The sequence below is a fragment of the Mobula birostris genome, chromosome 28 (assembly GCF_030028105.1).
Source record: "Mobula birostris isolate sMobBir1 chromosome 28, sMobBir1.hap1, whole genome shotgun sequence".
Taxonomy (NCBI): Eukaryota; Metazoa; Chordata; class Chondrichthyes; order Myliobatiformes; family Myliobatidae; genus Mobula; species Mobula birostris.
Window position 1 is genome coordinate 21,268,986 of NC_092397.1, and position 22,575 is coordinate 21,291,560.

At 45.2% G+C, this 22,575-nt stretch overlaps 1 protein-coding gene and 1 non-coding gene across 2 annotated transcripts in view; one reads left to right on the forward strand and one right to left on the reverse strand.

The window, feature by feature from the left end:
• Window positions 1-22,575, reverse strand: part of LOC140188818 (uncharacterized) — a 408,483-nt gene that overhangs the window by 350,411 nt on the left and 35,497 nt on the right. The window lies entirely within an intron of this gene.
• On the forward strand, window positions 10-81 carry trnag-ucc (transfer RNA glycine (anticodon UCC)). Its single transcript has one exon. It is a non-coding gene; the product is annotated as a tRNA-Gly (tRNA).

Below are 22,575 nucleotides of genomic sequence, written 5' to 3' on the forward strand. Positions count from 1 at the left end.
CGTCATTGAGCGATGGTGGTATAGTGGTGAGCATAGCTGCCTTCCAAGCAGTTGACCCGGGTTCGATTCCCGGCCATCGCAGATTGTACAGTTTTAGACTACATAACATATAAACCTTTGACATAGACACGATCTACGCAGAACTCCAAGGGCCAAACGATCGACGCACGTTAATTCACGCTGTGAGTGTAAATTGATTCATTAAATATCATTCACTGGTCATGAATCAGAGTTGGAATTAACATCCCTCGAGAGTTTCTCGTTAAATCCTGTTCTGACTCTATTCCAGATTCTACAAGAATGGACACTTCACAGGAAGGATCGGCAGGATTTGTAAAGTGTTGCCTGATTAAAGTGTTTGAGCTTGTTTGCCTTCATTGGAATATCAGAGCCTGAGAGGAAACTTGACCGAATTATCAGAATCAGAATCCTTTATTACCGCCAAGTATGTGACACGTACAGGGAATTTGATGCCGGTTTCCCTGAGCTCTCGCTGTACAGAATCAAAAAGCAAACAAAACAATAGTGTAAATAACCGTGAACTATATACAATGAGGTACTGTGTACCAGAGTACGTACAGGTGGACTTCGTTTATAATAGACTAAAATTCAAGTGTTCATAAGACTGATGGCAGACGGAAAGAAACTGTTCCTGTACCTACGGCTCCTGGCATACAGTGATCTAAAGCGCCTACCAGAAGGAAGGAGTTGGAACAGGTGATGTCCAGGGTGTGGTGGGTCTACAGTGATGCTGCTTGCTCGCTTCCTGACTCTATGAGAGACATAGACTGGGCAGATAGTCAGAATTGGTTTCCCAGGGTAGGGATTTGAAATTCCAGCGGGAATGAATTTAAGGTAGGGGAGAGTTTAAAGATGTGCGGGTCACGGTTTCAGACAGAGTGGGGTCGGTGCTTGGAACGGGCTGTCAGGTTCAGAGACGGAAGATATACAATGTGTTTAGATAGGCATATGAATATGTTAGTGTACAGCGACATCGGCAGAGGCACAAAGAGAAAATCTACAGATGATGGAAATCCAAGCAACACAGAAAATGTTGGAGGAACTCAGCAGGCCAGGCAGCATCTGTGGGAAAAAATACAGTCGACGTTTCGGGCCGAGTCCCTTCATCCGGACTGGAGCAAAAACCGATGAGGAGTCAGAGTTAGACGGTGAGGGGAGGAAGAAACACGAGGTGATATTTGAAACCGGTGGGGGTGGGGAGGTGGCTGGTAAATTAAAGACCTGAAACTTTGGTTGGTGAAAGAGACACTGGGCTGGAGAGCAGGGAAGGAGAGGAGGCCATGGAAGAAAGAAAAGGGGGAGGAACACCAGAGGGAGGTGATGGGCAGGTAACAGATAAGGTCAGAGAGGGAAAAGAGAATGGGGCTTCGTGAAGGAGGGCGCATTACCGGAAGTTTGAGAAATCGATGTTCATGCCATCAGGTTGGAAGCTACCCAGATGGAATATAATGTTTTGGTCTTCCACCCTGAGCGTGGCTTCATCGCGACAATACTGGAGGCCATGGGCTGCCATGTCGGAATTGGAATGGGAAGTGGAATTAAAATGGGTGGCCACTGGGAGATCGCTCTTGTTCTGGTGGAGGGAGTGTAGGTGCTCGGCGATGTAGTCTCCTAATCCGTATCGGGTCTCACCAATATACATGAGGCTACACCAGGAGCACTGGATACAGTAGATGACCCTAAAAGACTCACAGCTGAAGTGTCGCCTTACCTGGAAGCATTGCTTGGGGCCCTGAATGGTACTGAGGGAGGATGTGTAGGGACAGGTGTAACACTTGTTTCACTTGCAAGGATAAGTGCCAGGAGAGAGATCAGTGGGAGGGACGGACACACATGGGATTCACATGGGATTCCTGCAGAGAGCAGAACGTAGAGGGGGGAGAGAAAGATGTGTTTGGTGGTGGGATCCCGCCGGAGATGGCGGGAATTACAGAGAATTGTGTGCTGGAGGCGGAGGCTGGGGTGGGTGAGGTAGGTGAGGACAAGACAAACCCTCTCCCTGGGGGAGGGAGCGAGGATGCGGTGGGGGCAGACGTGAGCAAAATGGAAGAGATTCTGTTGAGAGCAGCTTTCATGGTGGAGGAACGGAAGCCCCTTTCTTTGAAAAAAGACGATATCTCCTTTGCTGTTGAATGAAAGGACTTAACCTGAAGGCAGATGCAGCGGAGGCGGAGGAATTGAGAGAAGGGGGGGGGGGCATTTTTACATGTAATGGGGTGCGAAGCGGTATAGTCCAGGTAGCTGAGAGAGTCTGTGTGGTTATAATAGACATCAGTAGACAAGCTGTCTTCAGAGATAGAGACAGAGAGATGGAGAAAACGGAGGGAACTGTCGGATATGGGACAGGTAAACTTTTGGGCAGGGTGGAAGTTGCAGGCAAAGCTGATGAAGTGGACGAGTTCCACATGGATGCAGAAAGAGGTAGCAATGCCGTCATTTACATAGTGTAGGGAAAGTTAGGGAGCGACACCAGTGTAGGCTGGGAACATAGACTGTTCCACGTAGCCGACACACAGGCAAGCACAGCTGGGACCCATGCCAGTGTCCATGGCTCACCTTGTGTTGAAAGGAAGTGGGAGGACAAGTTCTGCCAGACGGAGATGAATGGTGGTGGAGGAGAGCTGGTTGGGTCTGGTTTCCCGATGGAAGCGGAGAGATTTGAGAACTTCCTGGTGCGGGGGTGGGTGGTTTGGGGTGTATAGGGTGTATGGGGTGCGGGGGTGGGTGGTTGAGACCTTCCTGGTGCGGGGGTGTATAGGCATTGGACATCCATAATGAAAATAAAATGATCGGGGACCTATATGGGATGAAAACAATTAAACTCCAACTGAATGATCCAAAATTAAATCAAAACCACGACATTAGACCCGGCAAGTCCGTTAGTTCCAAGGATGTCGCTCGAGGAAATATACACTTATGGTCAAAGAGAATGGTGAAGGAGTATGTAACTTACACACTCCTGACAAAAATATACCATGCGCCCCGGGTACTGTACTCTCTCTTTCCCCTTCTTCTATCCGGCTGAAGGTACAAGACAGCACGTACTACAGGCTCGTGGATAGCTTCAACTCCGCCGCTATGTCTATTGGATGGTGCCCGAGTCGATAAGATGGAGCCTTGACCTCACAATCTACCCGTTGTGATGCGGCACCTGATTGTTTACCCGCACTGTGCTGTCTCTGTCGCAGTTACATTTCATTCTGCATTCTGTTATTGCTTAACATTGTTCTCTCTCAATACGCTGTGTAATGATTTGATCTCTAGGAATAGTGTGAAAGAGAAGCTTTCAGAAAATATTTTAATTCCCACTGAAGTTAATGCGGCAGTCGCAGGGTCTCCGGACAGCACAGCGTTACCCAGCTGGCAATAAAACGCGCCGCAAAAACTGCCGGGTTACCTCCGTCCCTGGGTGGGCTCGGACCACCAACCTTTCGGTTAACAGCCGAACGCGCTGACCGATTGCGCCACAGAGACAAACTGGAAAAGGAGACTATGAATGGTCTATTCCGGGGTTGGAAGATGGTGACTAACAATCGATCAACACACATCAAAGTTGCTGGTGAACGCAGCAGGCCAGGCAGCATCTCTAGGAAGAGGTACAGTCGACGTTTCAGTCCCAGACCCTTCGTCAGGACTAACTGACGAAGAGTGGTAAGAGATTTGAAAGTGGGAGGGGGAGGGGGAGATCCAAAATGATAGGAGAAGACAGGAGGGGGAGGGATGGAGCCAAGAGCTGGACAGGTGATAGGCAAAAGGGATACGAGAGGATCATGGGACAGGATGTCCGGGGAGAAAGACGGCGGGGGGGGGAGGGGAACCAGAGGATGGGCAAGGGGTATAGTCAGAGGGACAGAGGGAGAAAAGGAAGAGTGAGAGAAAAAATGTGTGTGTAAAAATAAATAACGGATGGGGTACAAGGGGGAGGTGGGGCATTAGCGAAAGTTAGAGAAGTCGATGTTCATGCCATCAGGTTGGAGGCTACCCAGACGGAATATAAGGTGTTGTTCCTCCAACCTGAGTGTGGCTTCATCTTTACAGTAGCGGAGGCCGTGGATAGACATATCAGAATGGGAATGGGACGTGGAATTAAAATGTGTGGTCACTGGGAGATCCTGCTTTCTCTGGCGGACAGACCGTAGGTGTTCAGCAAAGCGGTCTCCCAGTCTGTGTTGGGTCTCGCCAATATATAGAAGGCCACATCGGGAGCACCGGACGTAGTATATCACCCCAGCCGACTCACAGGTGAAGTGTCTCCTCACCCGGAAGGACTGTTTGGGGCCCTGAATGGTGTTAAGGGAGGAAGTGTAAGGGCATGTGTAGCACTTGTTCCGCTTACAAGGATAAGTGCCAGGAGGGTGATCAGTGGGGAGGGATGGTGGGGACGAATGGACAAGGGAGTCGCGTAGGAAGCGATCCCTGCGGAAAGCAGAAAGATGTGGGGAGGGAAAGATGTGCTTAGTGGTGGAATCCCGTTGGAGGTGGCGGAAGTTACGGAGAATAATATGTTGGACCCGGAGGCTGGTGGGGTGGTAGGTGAGGACCAGGGGAACCCTATTCCTAGTGGGGTGGCGGGAGGATGGAGTGAGAATCTCCCCCTCCCCCTCCCGCTTTCAAATCTCTTACCACTCTTCCTTCAGTTAGTCCTGACGAAGGGTCTCGGCCTGAAACGTCGACTGTACCTCTTCCTAGAGATGCTGCCTGGCCTGCTGCGTTCACCAGCAACTTTGATCTGTGTTGCTTGAATTTCCAGCATCTGCAGAATTCCTGTTGTTGCGTTTCTAAGACTAATAATCGATGTTGTGAAGCGGCATTTCACATATCACAATCACAACATTGGAATTAAACTTGAACTTCCACCAACGGCAGCTGACACCGCGGCTTACCCGGAATCCCAAAGGCTGTAATAAAAGGATAGTAAACGTCTTCTATTCGCCAGATGACTGGATACACCATTTCAGTGAGAATCTGTGATTTCTCTTGTTCCTGAATTCACAGCTCTGTTAGACACTCTGAGCTGATGCATTAAAAACGGCCTCGATTCAAACGGAGTCTCAATCTCCAGCGATACGGTCAAACACTTCACTAATTGTCTTAGTGACGAGTACGTGAACAAACACTTTAATTAAACACCATTGTCTCTGATGTAAACATTGGACGATTGAAGACCAATATATCACAATTCTTGGGCATTACTTCAGCAGAGTCTTTGGTGGCAATGAGGCCGGTAGATTTAATTTTAAACTCTACATTTGTCACGGAAGAGCTACTTTTTACAGATTTCATTGTTTATTGTTTGATCATTATTGCGCTACAAATGGAGACCAGCACCCCTGAACGACCCATATCTCGTGTCCCTCAGTGCTGTCCTTCAGTCCTGCAACTCCCTCCTGGTCGCACACACAAACAGTCTGGAAACACAGATACGAAGAAAAATACAACAGAGAAAACAAGGTCGGGATAGAAAGCGTCAAATAACGACGTTCTTGATGTACAAACACGAGAAAATGTGCAGATGCTGCAAATCAAGGCAATACCCAGTCAGTCCGCTGAGTTCTTGCAGCATTTTGTCTGTGATATTGCTGATATAACAGATTTTATGAGCATCTCAAATCTGAGAAAGGTCAAAGGAAATTGTCTTGAGCCGGAGGGCGGTGAGTCTGTGGAATTCTTTGCTGTCGACGGCGATGGAGCCCGAATCACTTGGTATGCTTAACGCGGAGGGTGGTAGTTACTTGCTCAGTAAGGAAGTCAAAGACTGTGGAGAGAAGGCGTGAGAATGGAGTCGATGAAGATAATAATTCAGCCAAGATGGAATGGGGCAGACTGACTCTGCTGCCTTCTCTTACGGTCTTATGACTGTATCCCATCAGCGCCTGGGTTCAAGTGTACAGAGTTGTTCGCACTTCTGTTGTTTATGTTTCCTCAAAGTCGTATTTATTGTTCTGTGTTTATCAGTCTGCATTTCACGGGTGGTGTAGAAAACTGCACAAAACACAGCGTGATATAATCATTTGCAGGTTGACTGTGTGGTTAAGAAGACATACGATTGTATTTAACTTCATCAACCGTGGGACTGAGTTCAGGAGCCGACAGGTAATGTTACAGCGATATAGGACCCTGATCAGACCCCACTTGGAGTACTGTGCTCAGTTCTGGTCACCTCACTACAGGAAGGATGTGGAAAGTATAGAAAGGGTGCAGAGGAGATTTACAGGGATGTTGCCTGGATTGCCGAGCGTGCTTTATGAGAATAAAAGCATAGAAACATAGAAAACCTACAGCACAATACAGGCCGTTCGGTCCACAAAGCTGTGCCGAACATGTCCCTACCTTAGAAATGACGAGGCTTACCTATAGCCCACTATTTTTCTAAGCTTCATGTACCTATCCAAAAGTCTCTTAAAAGACCCTGTCGTATCCGCCTCCACCACCTTTGGCGGCAGCCCATTGCACGCACTCACCAGTCTCTGAGTAAAAACCTTACCGCTTCATCTCCTCTGTACCTACACCCCAGCACCTTAAACCTGTGTCCTCTTGTGGCAACCATTTCAGCCCTAGGAAAATACCTCTGACTATCCACATTATCAATGTCTCTCATCACCTTATCCACCTCTATCAGGTCACCTCTCATCCTCCGTCGCTCCAAGGTAAAAAGGCCGAGTTCATTAAACCTATTCTCATAAGACATGATCTCCAAGACATGCTTTGAGGGTCCGATGGAGTCAGACCCCAAGATCCTTCTGATCCTCCACATTGCCAAGAGTCTTACCATTAATACTATATTCTTCCATCATATTTAACCTATCAAAATGAACCACTTCACACTTATAACTTAAAGATTGAGTGAACTCGACCTTTTCTCCTTGGAGCGACGGGGGATGAGAGGTGACCTGATAGAGGTGTATAAGATGATAAGAGGCATTGATCGTGTGGATAGTCAGAGGTTTTTTTCCCAGGGTTGAAATGGCTCACACCGTTTTAAGGTGTTTGGAAGTAGGTACAGATGAGAAGTCAGGAGTAAGTTTTCTTTACGCAGAGTGTGGTAAGTGCGTGGAATTGGCTGCCGGCGACGGTGGTGGAGCCTGATGCATTAGGGTATTTTAATGGACTCTCGGATAGGTACATGGTGCTTAGAAAATAGAGGGCTATGGGTCACCCGAGGTAATTTCAAAAGTCAGTCCATGTTCGGCACAGCATTTAGGGGCCGAATGACCTGTATTGTGCTGCAGGCTTTCTATGTTTCAATGTTTCTATATATAGAAAGTTAACAGAACTGTTAGAGCGGGCATCAGAAGCTGGAAATAGGAGGTAGTAATAGAGGACAAATAAATGGCGGACGAAATTATTAGGTATTATGCGTCCGTCTGTTATGTTGAGGATACAAGCAGTATGCCAGAAATTCGAGAGGGGTAAGGGATGTAAGTGAGTGTAGTTGCTATTATTAAGGAGAAGGTGTTTGGAAGCTGAAAGACCGCAAGGTCACCTGACCAGATGGACTGCACCGCGGGTTTCTGAAAGGAGATAACGAGATCATGGAAGAGTTAATAGTGATCTTTCAGGAATCACGGGCTTCTGAAATGGTTCAGAGAAATAGAAAATTGTTAATCTGATTTTGTTCTTCTCGACAGAAGGGAAGCAAAATACAGAACACTACAGGCCGGTTATCAGGGCTGTTCTGGTTGGGAAAATGCTGGAGTCCATGAGGTGTCTGGGTACGTGGAGACACCTGTTAAAATAGGCCGGTTAACATGGTTTCTTTCAGGGGAAATCTTGCCTGATTAATCTGCTGGAATTAATTCAGGAAATAACAGGCAAGATGGACAAAGGAGCATCAGTGGATGTTGTTTACTTGGATTTTAAAAGGCATTTGTCAAGGGCCGCAGATAAAGTTGCTAAACAATATTAGAGCCTACGGCATTACAGGAAATATACGAGCATCTGCCGCCAACATAGACTGGACTGCTTTCCTATTGAGCCGTACTTCTTCAGAATTGGACCCGACTCCCGATCTTGTGGCTCTGTGATTATGCAAAGGAATAGGATTATTCCAGAGAGTATCGGCCAACATTCATTAGGCTCTCCTGACCGGACAAACCTTATGATCCTCTGCCCCATTACCTCGGTCGTTAAAGATATCTTTCCTGAGGCAGGCAGGAGAGCGGGTTTGTTTGAGTCTATCTTCCTCAGACGGCGATAGAAGCCACAGGAGGAAAGAGTCTACTTCGGGTGAATTCAGCTGCAGCTCAGCCGCTGTCCATTGATATTTATGCCGAAGAACTGCCAGGAAACAAAGAGAAAGAACGCGGAAGAGACACGGTGGAAGAATGATTCCGGGAATGAGAGGGTTAACATATGAGCAGCGTTTATCCGCTCTTGGACTGTATTCCTTGGAGTTTAGAAGAATGAGGGGAGACCTCATAGAAACATTTCGAATGTTGAAAAGTATGGACAGAGTGGATGTGGCAAAGTTGTTTCCCATGATGGGGGAGTCTAGTACTAGAGGGCATGACATAAGGATTGAAGGGCGCCCATTCAGAACAGAAATGCGAAGATTTTTTTTATGTCAGAGGGTGGTGAATCTATGGAACTTGTTGCCACGGGCAGCAGTGGAGGGCAAGTCAGTGGGCGTATTTAAGGCAGAGATTGATAGGTATCTGAGTAGCCAGGGCATCAAAGGTTATGGTGAGAAAGCAGGGGAGTGGGACTAAATGGGGGAATGGATCAGCTCATGATAAAATGGCGGAGCAGACCCGATAGGCCGAATGGCTGACTTCTGCTCCTTTGTCTTATGCTCTTATGGTTTTATGAACAGAATGTGTGACAGCAGGGCCACTGAAACTAGGTTCAGTAAATAATGTGAAACACATTCATTGCTGATATGTCGGGAACGAGGTCTCCGAATGCGTCGGAGGACAGACAGCACAGAGATAATATCAGGAGGGGGCAGGGTTATAGCAAATACGAGAGAAAAGCAGAGAGAAAGGAGCGAAATAAATCAACAAAGAACAGTTAATAAAGGAAACACTTATAAAGGAAACCCTCTATTGGAGCTTAGAAAACCAGAGGGCAATGGGTAACCGTAGGTAATTATTAAGATAACGACATGTTCGGCACAGCTTTGTGGGCCGAAGGGCCTGTATTGTGCTGTAGGTTTTCTGTGTTTCCATGAAATGATGTGACGTCAGCAAAGAATCGACAAATGAAAATGAAGAGAAGAATGAGCAACGTCCACAACGGAGCAGCACGTCACCACGTTCAGACAACAGCAGAGAGGCGCAGCGGCAGCGTGCTGGGCCCATGGGCGTCCATTCGGCCGATGGATTGACGATTGTTTCCATGGAGAGCTTTGGAGGTGACGGAGGTCATATCAAATTAACCCGGGCCTATCAGGATAGTAGAAAACTGTCCTGACGTGTGTAAACTTAGAGAGCATCACATGGAGAACGTTATGCGGATGTTTTTGGAAACTGGAACCCATGCCTGAGTGACTGGTGAGGCAGGTACACTCACAACATTAGAGAATTGTCTGGGCGACCACCTGAATCATCAAGACACTGAAGACAATAGCTAGTAAGCGAGCTCTTTTCTGGTGTGATTGGTAGTTGATTGTCAACACGGACATTGTGGGCCGAAAGGCTTGTTTTAGGGTCTCATGATTCTGTGAATCTATATTACATTTGTGTATCACAATAAAGAGTTTTATTTACTCTAGTAATGAGGGAGGGGGCTGAGAGAGATCCCATTGTGTATAAATAGACAGAGTGGATGGTGAGTAGACTGACACCACTCAGTGTGAACACATCATCCGACATGTTTTGATGTGTCCTAGTTGGCTGTGGCAATCTGAGTTAGAGTGAGAGCAGGAAACTGCACTGATCGGTTCACCGGGGAAAATGCGAGGAACAGCACTTCAGTCCTTGATCCACCGGCCACCCCAAGGTGAATAATAATTTTACACTCACCCGTCGATTTAAGTAACTTCGGGAATTCGTACGCGGATTGTCAGGGTTGAACCACTCGGACGCTAGAAGTGTATGACTGTGGTTCGAGCTGTTTTCTGAATGTGGTCACTGTGATTCCTCACTCTGGTGCAGTTCCTGTTATATCCGGTTGAGGTCGCCATCCTCCGACAGACCGGAGATACACAACACCCAGTGTTTCAATGAAGTGGGACTGATTGATTCAGAATTCGATTCGCTACATATCGTTTCCCGCCTGTCGCATTAAAAAAGCAGAAATATAAATATATAACTGTGATTAAAAATGTTGATTCCAACAACACGGATTTGGGCTCGAATGAGAGCAGTTCCTTTCGCTAATCCTTGAACACAACAGGTGACTGAATCGCTGGAGCAAACTGAGACACTGCTGTGGGAGGGACACGAGTGAAAGGCTCCAGTATTACAGCTGAGAAACATCAAGGTAATTCTGTTCACCCTCCTGTACTCTTAAATGTGCATGACATGCGCTATTAACTGCAATTCCTCGTTAGTATAGTGGTTAGTATCCCCGCCTGTCACGCGGGAGACGGGGTTCAATTCCCCGACGGGGAGAGATGAATTTTACTACATTATTCAACGGGAATATTGAATTCAAAAGACAAATAAAAGCGTACAAAGAATTTGTGTTTGCGCTATCCAGTTCATTGGGCATTGGGAAGGATGGAATTGCTCGGGCTGCTGTGATCCTTCCGAGAAGAAAGTGGTGTTATTGTCAACCTCTTTCCTCAAGAATCCCCTGAGAATCTATATCTCAGCACCGTCCTTTGTTACTTGTTCGTTGTTACACTGAGTCCATCATTCCGGGCATATTAATCCGGGGCTTCTGTTGTCGACTATGAATTCCCGCATGGTCCCACCACAGTAGTAAGGTAACTAACTAATATCAGTCCAGACGAAGGGTGCCGGTCGGAAACGTCGACTGTTTACTCTCTTCCATCGATTTGCTTGGTCTGCTGAGTTCCTTCAGCATTTTGTGTGTGTTGCTTGGATTTCCAGCATCTGCAGATTTCTCTTGTGTGTGACCAATATTAAGTGTCACCCTGGAACACATCGATTGCATCCTCATCTTGTTTTGGTGTGCAAAATGGCTCCAGTCCCCTGCTGTGCAAAGGGAAACTCTGCTCTTCAAAGACTTTTCTTCCCTGGGTTGACTGCACACTCTCTGTGAACTATCCTTGCCAAGGCGCTACATTAACTTGACTTGCTGTAACATCCACAGTCCCCACTTCCCTTTGCGTCCTGTAAAGGACCACATGAATTGTGGATGCAGCTGATTGCACAGAAAATTCGAGTCTCCCCAGTGATCCTGTCATCGTCTGTCTGCAGAGTAGGATTGCTGAACGATAGGAGGCAACTGTCCTTCGGGTCCTCTCTCCACAGAGTGCTCTCATTAATAAACTTAAACAAGTTTCAACACCAGCAAGAATATAAACCCACTTGCCCACTGTGCACTGGAGTTGCACAAACTTCCTGGCAGAGAATGAGGCTAATCAGAAGGGTTCCAAAGGTGATGTTAGAGTCGTATGTAACTCCTGCCCAAACTTCTTCACTTTAACAGCTTCTAACAGGATCTGCACGGATAAAATCGACGATGTTTTGCATTATTTCAGTCCAATAATGACACAAGTTCCTCCCCTCTCGGCCAACAGGAAGTTTAATGCTGTTCAGATTTGAAAGGCCATGATGCAGCTTGCTGCCACTTTGTTAGAAATGTCTTTGATGACCAGACTTGTATCATGTAGCACTACAGCAGTGTTGTTAGCCGATCACTGCAACACTGGGGTCATTGAATTTTTTGAGGATGTAACTAGTAGACTGGATAGGGGAGAACCAGTGGATGTGGTATATTTGGATTTTCAAAAGGCTTTTGACAAGGTCCCACACAGGAGATTAGTGTGCAAACTTAAAGCACATGGTGTTGGGGGTATGGTATTGATGTGGATAGAGAATTGGTTAGCAGACAGGAAGCAAAGAGTGGGAATAAACGGGACCTTTTCAGAATGGCAGGCAGTGACTAGTGGGGTACTGCAAGGCTCAGTGCTGGGACCCAGTTGTTTACAATTTATATTAATGACTTGGATAAGGAAATTAAATGCAGCATCTCCAAGTTTGCGGATGACACGAAGCTGGGCGGCAGTGCTAGCTGTGAGGAGGATGCTAAGAGGATGCAGGGCGACTTGGATAGATTGGGTGAGTGGGCAAATTCATGGCAGATGCAATTTAATGTGGATAAATGTGAAGTTATCCACTTTGGTGGCAAAAATAGGAAATCAGATTATTATCTGAATGGCGGCCGATTAGGAAAAGGGGAGGTGCAACGAGACCTGGGTGTCATTATACACCAGTCATTGAAAGTGGACATGCAGGTACAGCAGGTGGTGAAAAAGGCGAATGGTATGCTGGCATCTATAGCAAGAGGATTCGAGTACAGGAGCAGGGAGGTACTACTGCAGTTGTACAAGGCCTTGGTGAGACCACACCTGGAGTATTGTGTGCAGTTTTGGTCCCCTAATCTGAGGAAAGACATCCTTGCCATAGAGGGAGTACAAAGAAGGTTGACCAGATTGATTCCTGGGATGGCAGGACTTTCATATGAAAAAGACTAGATGAACTAGGCTTGTACTCGTTGGAATTTAGAAGATTGAGGGAGGATCTGATTGAAACGTAAAAAATCCTTCAGGGATTGGACAGGCTAGATGCAGGAAGATTGTTCCCGATGTTGGGGAAATCCAGAACGAGGGGTCACGGTTTGAGGATAAAGGCGAAGCCTTTTAGGACTGAGATTAGGAAAAAACATCTTCACACAGACAGTGGTGAATCTGTGGAATTCTCTGCCACAGGAAACAGTTGAGGCCAGTTCATTGGCTATATTTAAGAGGGAGTTAGATATGGCCCTTGTGGCTAGGGGGATCAGAGGGTATGGAGGGAAGGCTGGTGCAGGGTTCTGAGTTGGATGATCAGCCATGATCATAATAAATGGCGGTGCCGGCTTGAAGGGCCGAATGGCCTACTCCTGCACCTATTTTCTGTGTTTTCTATGTTTTCATGATCTCGTCTGGTAGGTCCCCAGAACAGGAACACTAGAATCCAGTTACACTCATCAGTCTCCTTCATGCTTCAATGCTGGCAGGTGTTAGTATTTTCTACTACAGACTCCAAATATCAATAAGTATTTGACAGCTTCTGTTCAGGCCAAAGGCTCAATTTAAAGACAAAGAGGATACTCCTGGCAAACAGCAGTGAACCTGCCATCCAATATTGTAAGTGCCATTAACAGAAGTTACAGGATCACTGGTGACATGGACATTGCACGTACTGTTACCTAAATCTGATCCTATTACCCCATAGTTGCAGTAACAGACTTCACCCTCATCCTCATGAAGCAGCTTCAGAGCTGAGGATTTATGCAGTCCATGATGAGATGTTTATTGCCATCGTTGAAAGCAGTTCCATTGGCAAGTGTGATTTCTCTGGGCAGTGCGGTCCAGTGCTCCCTTCACAGCTCTAATCTTCTTATCAAAGTGGTAAACAGAAACAAACTCAGTACAATTGAGGGGTAGAGACTGCACTGTTAACCCACCTTCCGAATGTCTGGGCCCCCTACAGCACACTCAACAACTCGACCAACATGCATTCATAACTAAGGGTCATGTTGTTTGAGTGGAACAGGAGCTGTGCTGCCTCGCCTGTGACATGAAGCACACAAACCACATACCCACTAACATTTCTCCCAGTGTCGGATCAGGAGAAGAAGCTGTCAATGCCAAACATTGACGTACCAGCTTACATCTGGTGCTATCTTACAATGGGCAGAATTACAATTGTACAGATTCTACAGTACAGATTGGGAAAGGATAATTTAAAGTAAGCTTCATAGTCCGTGGTGGTGACGGCGATAGAGGCTGAAACTGACTGTTATCAAAGTTGTGTTGGCGCTGAGGGTATCTTTGAGTTCGGTGGCCAGGCTGTCTCCATCTTTTACCCCTACTGTGTCCACCGCCAACATCCCCATGTTTGTTAAAGTGAATCAAAGAAATGCAAAATCCATACAGTTAGAATAGCTTTTTCTAAACAATGCTATACGCTTTTCAAAACAAAAATAATACCAGTCACAAGTGGGTGACAAGTCAAAAGCATGTAAAGCAGGTAATGTTGAAAGTTCGAGTGAAATTGTAAACAGAAGTTAATCTAGTAATGATCAAAAACAATGTGGTTACTGTCATTTTATTAAATATAAAACAGAATACAAGTTAAAATAACGTTCAAATTAATAAATAATTAATCAAATTAATTAATAAAATAACGGGCAACTGTCACAATATTTTTATACAATGGTCAATATTAATGAGACAGTGGTAGAACAGTCCAGGGAGTCTCCAGTCCTCACACAAATATTATCCATTCCCTTAACAGTTTGAATCTTCCAGTAATCTTTCCCCTTCAGCCCGTAGAATGATTGTATTTCTTACTTTAATGGTGAAAAGATGTATTCTACAACATTGGAAGGAGATTAATGCCCCAACTACGTTTTTTTTGTTTTCTCAAACGATACTATCTTTAGATTGGGAAAAAGTCAGAAGTAATCTTTATGATACTTCAGTAGAATTTGAACAGATCTGGAGATCTTTTATTCAACATTTTCATTTAATGTAACTTTTTTTTCTCTTTGATAATATTTACATTTCCTTCTTGGTTTTTAACGGTTATTAATGGAGGTCGGGTTTGAGGACGTGATTGTTTAAGTTGTTTAAGTCTACTTGATACCTAGTTAGCCTATTGCTTTGCTTTGCTTTTTAGGTTAGTTGCACGGTGTTTTTTTTGGGGGGGGGTCTTTTTTGGGGGGTTTTCTTCTCTTTATTGATATATATGGAAAATTAGTATACTACTATATTACCTCATTATTTTATAACTAAAATGCACTGTTTGTATTGTTTTTTATGCATTAATATCTCCTGTAAATTTATATCGCAACAATGTATTAGTTTATATATGTTGTACCTTTTGTGTACTAATTCAATAAAAAAAGATTTAAAAAGAAAGAAAGAAACAGTTTGAATCACTTGATTTCATCTGGAATTATTGTAAACCACTCAGAATTTTACTTACCTCTTTTCACCTGAGACAAGTAACAGTCTGCATTTTATTTAACCTGGGCTAATTTACTCATCATTTACAATAACATTCATTACGATCGAGTAAATCCGTGAACTTCTGGAATATTTTGCTTGTCTACTTTATAAATTCATTAACGTGCTCATCTGCTTTTTATGCAATACTGTCTATCATATGTCACTATGGAGTGTGAAGGAAACACTTCAATATAACACACCATTTTAGTTCAAAGTGCATAAAAGTCTCCATATTGCTCATTCTCCCATCGTGCTAGTGAGAGGTTTACACCTGCCTCGGCGAGTACTCAGGAGACACGACTGGGGTGGGCTTTGTTGTAACCGTACCTGTGGGAGGCTGAGGTACAGCAGGTTCCTACTACTTCCTACTCAGACATTGGTACCAGTTGTGTCTTGCTGCACACTGAGGTAGACTCGATTACATTTTCCTGTTCTTTCTGAGTCTTTTTTCTCTAACTTTATTTCATCTTCTTTGCTCTTACTGTGAGAAGCAACCAATTATTTTTGCATTTCGCTCCAGGTGAACACCACAGGGCAGCTGAAAGTTTCCTCATACCATTCTCCTTATATCTGTACTTCTGCAAGCACTCCCTTCTTCCATTCCACCCACTGCTCAACACACTTCATTCTGTCTGCTCCATAATGTGTGAACACACACGCCACCAGAGTTCTCTTAGATGTCCAGGACAGTGACTCTCAGGTGACCATTCAGACACACAATCAAGGCACTCACTCATACTTCAGAATTCCCTTTCTTTCGTGCATCATGGGGTCAAATCCACCCCAAGGCATATGCATCATGACCAATGGGATTCCATCCCGGAGGTGGCAAATCCTACAAAAGGTAGTGGATTCGGCCTGGTATATCACGGGTGAAACCCTCACAACCACTGAGCACATCTACATGAAACATTGCTGTAGGAAAGCAGCGTCCGTCGTCAAAAATCCTCACCACCCAGGCAATGCTCTTTTCTCACTGTTACCATCAGGTAGAAGGTACAGGTACCTCAGGACTCACCCCACCAGGTTCAAGAACAGTTACTACCCCTCAACCATCAGTGTCCTGAACAAAAGGGGATAGCAACACTTATTTAAGAGCTCTGTTATATTGTTATGTCATACTCGTTATTTATTGTAATTTATCTTTCTTCATTTGCACAGTTTGCTTACAGTTTATCATTCCTCATATTTACAATTCACGGTTACTGTTCTGTAGATTTTGTTAAGAATGCCCACAGAAAAGGACTCTCAGGGTTGTAGAAACATAATAGAAACATAGAAAACCTACAGCACAATGCCGGCCCTTCGGCCCACAAAGTCGTGCCAAACATGTCCTTACCTTAGAACTACCTTGGCTTATCCATAGTCCTCTATTTTTCTAAGCTCCATATATCCATCCAGGAGTCTCTTTAAAAACCCTGTCGTTTCCGCCTCCACCACGGCCGCCGGCAGCCCATTCCACGCACTCACCACTCTCTGCGTAAAAAACTTACCCCTGACATCTCCCCTGTACCTACCTCCAAGTAGGTTGTACAGTATATTGTTTCACGTATGTACTGTCAGAATAAATTGTACTTTGAACTATATGGTGACATATAAGTACTATAATAACAACTTGCCTGGGTTTAACTTTTGACTTTGACAATATTTTTTCGTGACGCTCTTTTTTCACGGAGTGTTCAGTGATCCAGTCACAACGTGTTTTGCCGAAAATTACAAAAGATTATCCACACAAAAATATACAGTATACAAACATTAAATATTTCTAAGACCGTGAAGAGTCAAATTAAAATATGAATATTACTGTCTATAACACACTCGATTTCTGTGGGGGTGGGACACCGATGCCGGAAATCTCCCACTGTCCCCATTCTATTTACAATGTTCGCAAGTTCCCCAGCGGATCCAGTGATTGACAGCTCCCACCGCCCCTCCGGCACGTGACACAATATGAATACGACAATGGCGAGCTGACGTCACAGAGGGCCCTCCTTCACCGACATCGTTTCCTGGGAAACGGCCCGGTCCGGGGCTGGGCGGTAAATCCGGGATGGACGGGACGGCTCTGCAGAGAAGTGGAGTCGGTCTCTACTTGTTGGGGTTTCGGCTCCGCTGTGGGATCCGCCTCTCCTCTTCCTGCCCGCGGAACAGTGAGTGTCTGTCAGCGCCTCACTGCACCGGCTCTCTGCCTCAGGTACAATATTTAAAACATATTTGCACAGTCACATGGATGGGAAAGGTTGAGAGGGATACGGGCCTAATGCAGGCAGATGGGCCGAGTTCAGGTCGACAACTTGGTCGGCGTGGATGAGTTGTACCGAAGGGACTGTTTCAGTTCTGTATAAACCAGTGACTCTATTTTGGGAGGTTAAGCCAGGGCAGGATGTACACAGTGAACGACAGGTTCCGGGGACGTTTTCGTGAACAGAGACTTTATGGGTTTCTGCCCCCCACACCTCCGGCGGCTCATTCGGGATACCAATTATTCTCTGTGTGAAGTATTTACACTTCAGATCCCCTTTTCACTGTGACCTTAAAACTATTCCCTTTAGTTTTAAAAAGCCAGTCAGGATGCTGTCAATCGTGCCCCTATAGAAAGTTTTTACGATTTGGGTTCCACACCAAATTTCTTCAACCGTCTGAGGTGAAAGATGCGCTGTTGTGCCTTTTCCCCACACAGCCGGTAAGCACAGACCACGTGAGATCCTCGGTGATGTTTATGCCGAGGAGCTTAAAGCTGTTCACCCTCTCAACCCCAGATCCATTGATGTCAATAAATGTCTCCATTCATCCTGTAGTTCACAACCAGCTGCTTTGTTTTTGCGATATTGTCGGAGAAGTTGTTTTCTTGACACCACTGTGTCAGGGTGATGATTTCTTCTCTGTAGGTTGCCTCATAATTATTTGAAATTAGGCCAATCAGTGCAGTGTCGTCAGCAAATGTAATCAGCAGATTGGAGCTGTGGGTGGCGACACAGTCATGGGAATACAGAGAGTAGAGAGGGGAGCTCAGTACACAGCCCTGAGGGGCACCTGTGTTGTGGGTCAGAGGGACAGCGGCGAGGGAGCCCACTCTTACCACCTGCCAGCAATCTGACAGGAAGTCCAGGATCCAGCTACAGAAGGCAGGATGAAGGCTGAGGTCTCTAAGCTTCTTGTTGAGGCTGGAGGGAATTATGGTGTTGAATGCTCAAGTGTAGTCCAAGAACAACATTCTGACATAAGCATCCCTCTTCTCCACGGGCAATGTGCAGAGCTGTGACGATTGCATCAGCTGTTGATCAGTTGTGTCAGTAGGCGAATTGGGGGTCCCGTGTTCGTCTCAGCACACTGCAGATGTAGTCCTTGCCCACCGTCTCAAAGCATTTATTTATTATTGAAGTGAGTGTGACAGGAGATTGTGGGATTGAGTTCAAGAGCTGTGAGGTAAAGCCCTTGGTCGGACCCCACTTGGAGATCTGTGTTCAGTTCTGGTCACCTCACTACAGGAAGGATGTGAAGAGGAGTGCAGAGGAGATTTACAAGGATGTTGCCTGGATTGGAGAGCATGCATTGTGAGAATAGGTTGAGTGAACTTGGCCTTTTCTCCATGGAACAATGGAGGATGAGAAGTGACCTGATAGAGGTGTACAAGATGATGAGAGACATTAATCTTGTTGATAGTCAGAGGTCCTTTCCCAGGGCTGAAATGGCTAACACGATGGGGCATAGATTTAAGGTGCCTGGAAATAGGTACTGAGGGGTTGTTAGGGGTAAGTTTTTCACACAGAGTGGTGGATGTGTGGAATGCACTGCTGGCGATGGTGGTGGAAGCGGATAAAATAGCGTTTTTTAAGAGCCTCTTACACAGGTACATGGAGCTTAGAAAAATAGAGGGTTCTGCACTAGTGAAATCCTAGGCAGTTTCAAGAGTAGGTGACATGGTCAGCACAACATTGTGCTGTAGATTTCTATGTGTTCTATGAATAAGTAAATTACAGTCAATAATTTATATGTATATTAAATAGTAAAAATAGTGCAGAAACTGATATAAAATATATGTGTTTTAAAAAGCGAGGTAGTGTCCAAAGCTTCAGTGTCTGTTTAGGAATCGGATGGCAGAGGGGCAGAAACTGATCCTGAATCACTGAGTGTGTGCCATCATTTCCAAAATATCCCCACCACTAATGTATGAGTCACCAGGGTATAGTTTCCTGTCTTGTCCCTATTGCAGTTCCTAAAAAGGGAAAGAATATTTGTCATTTTCCAGTCTTCTGCATCCTGGCCTGTAATTAAAAAAGCATCAGTTTTGAATTTTGTTAAATTTTTCACCATATTTAATCCCTCAACCATCAGGTTTTTGAACCAAAGTTCAAAGTACATTTATTATTAATGTATGTTTATATTCTACAAACTTGAGGTTCGTTCCAAACAGGCTGCCATAAAACAAAGAAAGCCAAAAGAACCCACTGATAAAATAAGACTGTCAAACACCCAATGTGCAGAAAGGAAAATAAATCATGCAAACAATAAACACAAGCAAATACTGTAGCATTTTGAACTGAAATCCTCAGAGAGTCAGTCCACAGATGCTTAGTTCAGCGCAGAATGGAGCAGCGAGCTGAACCGGCTCATCCCTGGCCTCGGGCCAACACACTGACCATTTCAATCTGGCCTGGCACCTAAATCATCATCCAAACACTGGGTTCAGTTGCTTCGATACAATCTGGGGCCTGGTCCCCGCTGCTTCCATTTGGCCTGTACCTGACTTTTCCATTTGGGCCCGGCGTTTAAATCAAACGAACTTCGTGTCTTCCTCACTGTCAGTGACGGGTCCGCTGCCTCACCTCCGTTCTGCCACATCAAATTGCCTCCAAGTCCAAAGGGAAGTTACAGGCTATTCATTTACTAGAAAAAGAGATTCACCAGTGTCACCTTAAACCAGAACCAGTGGAGATAACTTGGTTTAACTTCACTTAACTCATCACAAACTGTTTCCCACAATTACGAGGTTAATTCCCGGGATGGCAGGGCTATCATATGTTGAAAGATTGGAGTGACTGCGCTTGTATACACTGGAATTTAGAAGGATGAGAGGGGATCTGATTGAAATGTATAAGATTATTAAGGGATTGCACACACTAGAGGCAGGAAACATGTCCCCGATGTTGGGGGAGTCCAGAACCAGAGGCCACAGTATAAGAATAAGGGGTAGGCCATTTACAACGGAGTTCAGGAAAAACTTTTTCACCCAGAGAGTTGTGGATCTGTGGAATTCTCTGCCTCAGAAGGCAGTGGAGGCCAATTCTCTGGATGCTTTCAGGAAAGGGTTAGATAGAGCTGTTAAAGATAGTGGAGTCAAGGGATATGGGGAGAAGGCAGGAATGGGGTACTGATGGTGGATGACCAGCCATGATCACAGTGAATGGCAGTGCTGGCTCGAAGGGCCGAATGGCCTACTCCTGCACCTATTGTCTGTTTCTGTTGACTCACTTCCACAACCTCTGCATCTTATGTTCTCTATTTATTTCTCATTTCTCTATGATTATTATTATTTTATCTCTTGTATTTGCACACATTGTTGTCATTTACACATTGGTTGTTTGGTTACTGGGTTGGGTGCGGTCTTTCATTTATTATGTTGTGATTCTTGGATTTACTGAGTAAGACCATAAGACATAGCAGCAGAATTAGGCCATTTGGCCTATCGAGTCTGCCCCACCATCCAGTCATGGCTGACCCTTGTTTCTCCTCCTCAACCTCACTCCTCGGCCTTTTTCCTGAAGCCTTTGATGCCCCATCCAATCAAGAAACTATCAAACTCTGCCTTAAATACACCCAACGACCTGGCCCCCACAGCTGCCTCTGGTAATAAATTCCACAAATTCACCACACTCTGGCTAAAGAAATTTCTCTGCATCTCTGTTTTAAATGGGCGCCCCTCTACCCTGAGGCTGTGCCCACTTGTCTTAGACTCCCTCGCCATGGGAAATGGGAAACGTCTTTTCCACATCTTTTCTGTCTAGTCCATTCAACATTTGAAAGGTTTCAATGAGATCCCCCCTCATCCTTCTAAATTCCAGTGAGTACAGACCCAGAGCTATCAAACATTTCTCAGAGGCTAACACTCTCAATCCTGGAATCATCCTTATGCACCTCCTCTGAACCCTCTCCAGTGCCACCACATCTTTTCTGAGATGAGGAGCCCAAAACTGTTCACTGTCGTCAAGGTGAGGTCTCACCAGTGCCTTATAAAGCCTCAGCATCACATCCCTGCTCTTATATTTGAGACCCCTTGAAAGGAATGTTAATTATAGTATTTGCCTTCCTCATCACCAACTCTATCTACAAGTTAACCTTTAGGTTGTTCTGCACGAGGACTGCCAATTCCCTTTGCACCTCAGATTTTTGGATTTTCTGCCCATTTAGAAAGTCTGCACATTTATTTCTACTACCAAAGAGCATGACCATGCATTTTCTGACATTGTATTTCATTCGCTACTCTCCTGCCCATCTCCTGATCTGTTTAAGTCCTTCTGCAGCCGACCCATTTCCTCAACCCTGCCTGCCCCTCCACCAGTCTTCATATCATCTGCAAACTTGACAACAAAGTCATCTATTTCATCATCTATATCATTGATATCCAGCATAAAAAGAAGCGGTCGTAACACTGACTCCTGCAGAACACCACTACTTACTGGCAACCAACCAGAAAAGGATCCTCTTATTACCACTCGCTGCCTTCTACCAGTCAGTCAATGCTTGTAACTTTCCTGTAATACTATGGGTTCTTAACGTGGTAAGCAGGCTCATATGTGGCACCTTGTCAAAGGCCTTCTGAAAGTCCAAATATACAACATGGCAGCATCCCCTTTATCTATCCTACATGTAATCTTCTCAAAGAATTCCAACAGGTTCATCGGGCAAGATTTTCCCTTAAGGAAACCATACAGTATTTGTCCTATCTTGTTCTGTGTTTCCAAGTACTCGAGAACTTCATCCTTAACAATTGACTCCAACAACTTCCCAACCACTGAGTTCAGGCTAACTGGTCTATAATTTCATTTCTGTTGCTTTCCTGGAGTCTTAAAGAGTGGGGTGACATTTGCAGTTTTCCAGTTATCTGGCACCATGCTAGAATCCAATGATTTTGAAAGATAATTACTAATGCCCTCACAATCTCTATTGCTATCTCTTTCAGAACCGTAGGGTGCAGTACATCTGGTCCGAGTGACATGTACCTTCAGGTCCTTCAGCTTTTTGAGCACCTTCTCACTTGCAATTGTAACTGCACTGATTTCTCTTCCCTCACACCTTTACACCCTTTAAGGTGGGGGGTAATATGGGATGGAGAGTTTAAGGGGCAGCACAACATTGTGGGCTGAAGGGCCTGTATTGCGCTGTACTATTCTATATTCAATATCTGGCACACTGCTAGTGTCTTC